The sequence below is a fragment of the Microtus oregoni genome, unplaced genomic scaffold, assembly GCF_018167655.1.
Source record: "Microtus oregoni isolate MIOR12 unplaced genomic scaffold, Mior012 000010F_ref0000083, whole genome shotgun sequence".
Lineage (NCBI taxonomy): Eukaryota > Metazoa > Chordata > Mammalia > Rodentia > Cricetidae > Microtus > Microtus oregoni.
Genome location: NW_024543069.1, coordinates 50,999,758 through 51,005,437, shown reverse-complemented (window position 1 = coordinate 51,005,437; position 5,680 = coordinate 50,999,758). Strand labels below are relative to the sequence as shown.

The following is a 5,680-nucleotide window of genomic DNA, read 5'->3' as shown; positions in this document are numbered from 1 at the left end:
TATAACAGGCTAGGGGGAGGTTAGGATCAGGGGCAACATTGACCAGGAAGGCTTGGGGTCCGTAAACCTTAGCCCTATAGGCCTCATTATAAATATGGTTAGGATCTCCAGAAGGCACTGCCCCGCATTCCTCTGTGTGACAGCCCCAACTTTGCTAGTATATTCATTACCTCCTGGCAAAGATGGTGCCCCCTTATTTGTCCCATTCCCCTCTCCCATTTTATCTTTCCCAGCATGGCTGGGGGCATGAAGGAGGTGGCCACTCCTTGTCACAGGCAATATCTACTTTCCTTTTTGTCTTTGCCTCTGCCTGCCATATTGCTTCCCTTTGGGACAGCTCTTCAGTAAATTGCACCCATTTTTTTGTTATTCACCTTGGCTGTCCGCTTTTCTCCCATTCTTTTGGTTAATTGGTCTCTAGGATTCTTGAGTCCTCTGCCAATCTTTGATCTTTTCCTGCTCCTCGCCTACCTCCTTCTCCCCTGCCCTCCTGGTCATTTGGTTATTTTTAGATTCTTTAGACCTCTCCTGTTCTCTGACCTTTTTCTTACCTGTCATTGGGGGAGGCAGAGCTGTGGAGTGAAAACAAGCCTTAAGGGTCATAATAGTTGGGTAGAATCCCAATGGTGGGGGTATATCAAAGTGTTTTTCCCTTTCTCTGGCCAGAGTCTTCAACTGGTTCTACATTTCCAATAAGAAAGAATCCCAGTGGGTACTCAGGGACCAGGGTAGTTATATTCTCCCACGCCTGGATGGCAGTGTGGTCTGACAATTCCAGGACTCAAAAGAGTAGCATATATCTCACTGCCTTAAGTGCTGGGTCATTCTTTGTGTGAGGTTGCACTCACATTGACCAACCACTTTGCCCTAGAATCAGTCACCCCATGTTGTGGCACTAGTTGCCAAGCCTCCTTAGCCTTATTCCCCAGGAAAAGTGAGTGTGCTATCTGCCCATTCTGCAGCCTCACAACTCAGGACAATCAGCTCCACAGCTCCACAATGCAGAACAATTAGATACAATAGGGAGTCAAGTCAAAGCAGGAACTCAGTTTATTACTGTGAGCATCAGTTTATATAGGTTAAGTGACATTGTGTGATGTGGGGGTACCTCCAGCCAATGAGAGACAGCCAAGCCCTCCCTCTGACTGGAGGGGCACCTATCTAGATTTTCCTGTTTCATCCTCAGTGGGTAGCTTTGACTATTCTTCAAACTCAAACCAGGCTTTTCTCTGTCTTACAGTCCTCAAGATATAGGCCCTGAGTTAATTTTGGTCCAACAATAACCAACAGAATACAAGAAATGGAAGACAGAATCTCAGGTGTTATAGGTATTATAGAGGAAATAGATTCAAGTCCAACAAATTCTTAACACAAAACATCCAGGAAATCTGGAACACCTTAAAAAGATCAAACCTAAGAATAATAGGGATAGAAGAAGGAGAAAAACTCAAGCTCAAAGGCACGGAAAATATATTCAACAAAATCATAGACAATAACTTTCTCAACATAAAGAAGGATATATCTATGAAGGTACAAAAAGCTTATACAACACCAAATACATTGGACCAAAACCAAATTCCTCTCACCATTTAATAATCAAGACACAAAATATACAGAATAAAGAAAGAATATTAAGAGTTGCAAAGGAAAAAGACCAAGTAACATATTGATGTGGGATTCCCCTCTGTATACTGTAAATACCCTTGGCTAAAAAAGAAACTATCTTGGGCCTGAACAGAGCAGAATAGAGGTAGGCAGGGAATACTAAACTAAATGATGGGGGAAAATGCAGAATCAAAAGAAGCCATGTAGCCCCACCAGAGAAGATGCTGGACTGAACCTTGCCGCTAAGCCACAACCACGTGGCAATGCACAGATCAATGGAGATTAGTTAGTTTAGGATGTAAGAGCTAGCAAATAAAAAACTACCACTAATATGCCAAGCAGTGATTTAACAAACATAATTTCTATGTGATTATTTTGGGTCTGAGGGTCCAGGAGCAAATGAATTGACTTCTACTGCAAATTGATGCTCCAACATGGTTGACTATATCCACATAAAAGTAAAATAGTTTAAAATAAAGCCATGTAAAGAAGAAAAATACACAGAGAATCTTGGTACTGTATGATATTATGTTGTCTTTGAATTGTTTGATGGCTGAGGAAGGAGCAACAGCTGCTCAAAGATATTTAATTACAGATGCTGCTGGATTAATCCAACATCTATATTTTGAAAATGCCTTTATATCAAAATTTAAGTCAAAAGATATGTTACTTTGAAGAAGAGGCTTTGCTTTTGTTTCCACAGGAAATGAGAGGCTGCGGATTCATTCTGGGTTAAGAAAAATCAGGTTTGAACAAGGAAGATGCCCTGAGAAATCTCCAGTAGGAACAGATGGACTAGATGTCTGAGTTCTACATCCAGAACAGCCTCAAGACTGCTAGTTGATATGATCAAGCCTCATAGAATATTCCAGTCAGGACTTGACCATAATTCTAAAGTTCCTTTAGGTCCACATAAGATTATCAGGACCCACAATAATTCCTAAAGGTTGTTTATAAATGTTTGTTTATATTTCAAAATATAATGATATGATATATCATTATATTTTGATATAGAGATAAATATTTTGGACTGGTATGGATCTTGGTTTATTAATAAAATATTAAGGTCAATTTTGTTATATGTGTATTTCTGCTCTTGATTAAGGTATTGTGTGTGAAGCTCATTTAAAAATATAATATATAATTAAAAATATAGGTTAATAGAGAGTCATCTATAATATCAAGCTTGTAGTCATATTAGTTAGGTTTTCTATATATGGAGAGATATATTTCAGTTAGATGGGTATACTTCAAATCTTTCAGAGACCTTCAAAATATGGTATTTAAGATATTTTAATAACATAACTTTTCATGACAATAAGACACATCTGCTCCAATAACTTCAAGAGGAAGATGGGTATCAAAGAGACTTCTTATGGGGTTTGTTGTCCCTTTGGGCAACAAAACTATTCTTGCCTGGACTGTTTGATGTTATGCTGTATTGACTGAACATCCAGGACCTACACAAAAATGACTGCTGAACTTGCCTAAAGGAGAGATGATCCTTTGGCATTTCTGCTTCATAAAAGAGTCTGTGAGACATTCTGCAGGACACACACACACCACACCCAGTCCAAGATTGCAGAGGCATGTTCACTGCCTCTGCCAGCCATGCTCACCACCCCAGCTCCAGGGACACAGCAGGCCTATGTTATCATTAAGCAATTTGTAACACCCTGCTCACAGACCCCATTTAAGTGCTCCATAACAGCACCAGCACAAACCAGGAAGCTGCCTCTTAAAGGAGCTGTACAGTTTTTGCTGCTAACTCCGAGTCAGGAAGCCTTCTTTTAAAGGAATCATGCCTCTGCTTTCCTCTAGTACGTTTCTTTTTATTTTCAACTAAACTGAATTAGTCTTTCCAGATAAAATTTTTGTATGTGAGAGTATAGATAAAAACATGAAAGTATTTGTGGTTCTTAATAATGAGTGATAACATGAAGGTAAAAAGAAATAGCTTTGAAAAACAATTCTTAATGCTGGAGAGTAGGCTCAAGGGTTACAACACACTGCTCTTGAAGAAGACCTGAATCCAGATCCCAGAACCCTCATTAGGTGACTCACAACCACCTGTAACTCCAGCTGCAGATGCCTGCTTCTGCCTTCTGAGGACACCTGTACTCAGGTGTGTGTACACATGTACACACAAACACACACGCATGTGCATGTGATGAAAAATACAGTATGTAAGCACCATTGCAATATGGTGGCAGAAGTTTTTGTATGAACAAGATTCGGATTCACTTCTTACCAACAAATTGGTAGATTATCACCTTAGTTCCCAAATCTTACTGGCTCATTATTCGGTTGTTTGCTCATTAGGCACACTCTCACCTACATCTGCAGGGGCAGGAGTTTTACACCTAGCATATTCTTGAAGACAAGAATGCACCTTTTATTCTACCCATGAATAATGGTAAAAGATGCCCCAGTGCTGCACCAAAGCCAGAGAAGAAAGACTGGATATCCTTTTGTGCTGAGCATGACTCTAGGTGTGCCTTAACTCTTTATGTGCAAATGAGGCATTCTTATGCTGATTGAATGCATGTGTTAAGACAGATGTGGCCTGGCTAACTCCAGGAAGCAATCATAGTGTAGCAACCAAACTCTGAATGAAAACAGCCAATAGACCAGGAATCTATTACTCTGGATCAGACATGGTGAGGTGACCCCAACAGTGAAGCTGATAGCATATGCAGTGATCAAAAAGATTCCCTAAAACACTGGCATCAACACAGCGGAAGAAGTAGCTCTTTTTAGGTATGCATGAAAAGCTATCCATTTGTAGCCTCTGAACATGGGACAAGAGTAGAAGCTCTATTTGTTCCATTAAAACAAAGTGGGGCAGTCAATGGCCTTTTGCTGTGAAGAGACATCATGATCAAGGCAACTCTTACAAAAGAAAGCATTTAATTGGGGACTGGCTTACAGTTTCAGAGGATTAGTCTATGATCAGTTATTTAAGGGAGCATAGCAGCAGGTAGGAAGGCACACAGCTGAGAGCTTACACCCTGTATACAAACAGCAGACAGATAAAGAGAGACTATGCCTGGCATAGGACTGTGAAACCTCAAAGCCCACCCACAACAACATATTTCCTCTAAAAAGGCAAAATTCCTAATTTTTCTAATCTTCTCAAACAGTTTATGGTGACTAAGCATTTAAATATATGAGCCTATGGGGGCCATTCCCGCCGTAGTCGGGAAGCTGTAGGTAACATTATCTTGGCTAGCTGAGAGGAACTATAAGCAGATAAAGTGTCTTTGATGAGATGACCAGTAATACTGGAGTAGAAGCTTTATTACTAGCAGCTGGAGCAGAATACTTACCATAGGTGGGGCTACACAACAGGACTATACCACTCATCCCAACCAAAGGAGCTGAGCCTTGGTAGAGGATGTTATTTGCTCCAATCAGTCTCTTCTAGTGACCAGACACTGCCCTACCCATACTGATCAGTGTACAATTCAGGTTCTCTTCAAATACTGTGAGAAATCTGAAGCAGAACAATCAGTTCCCATGAGCCTCTCTGAGGAGTCCTCTGCCCTCTGTCCTCTGTGTTTCAAGATGGGAACGTTGGTCCTGTATATCTTTATTTGAATGCTGCTGAGTGTCAACCCACTGAGGGTTTATCACTGCAGTTCAGGGACATCTTGGATGTTGTACAAGATGATATGCTAGGCCCTCCAGTCATCCTTATTTTTTCATCCTTCAATAAGCCTTGACTTCATGAAGTCAAAGGAATTGCTGAGGGCCCACCCAGGTCAGATGCAGATAGATAGTCAGAGATGGACCTTAGGGATCTCAGAATTTGGAGAAAACTTATATACCTCAAAACACCTTGCCCCTCAAATTGGATTGGCTAATACAAGTGGGAAAACCAAGCCCACTTCTGTCACCTAACAATTCATTCTGGGAGTTAAACAATTCCACAATTAAAAAAAATCATAAAGTCAAATGACTGGTGGATTTGAACTCCCCATTCTTCTGACACATATAGTTCTGATCAGCTTTCTTTTTTTCTCTGAACAGGGACAACCCAGATTCATTGATTTTCTTCTGGAATATAGAGCAC

General features: G+C 40.6%; 1 pseudogene; it reads left to right on the top strand.

Moving 5' to 3' along the window:
* Positions 1-3,828: 3,828 nt before the first annotated feature.
* LOC121452784 lies at positions 3,829-4,375 on the top strand (annotated as a pseudogene).
* The last annotated feature ends 1,305 nt before the right edge of the window (positions 4,376-5,680 follow it).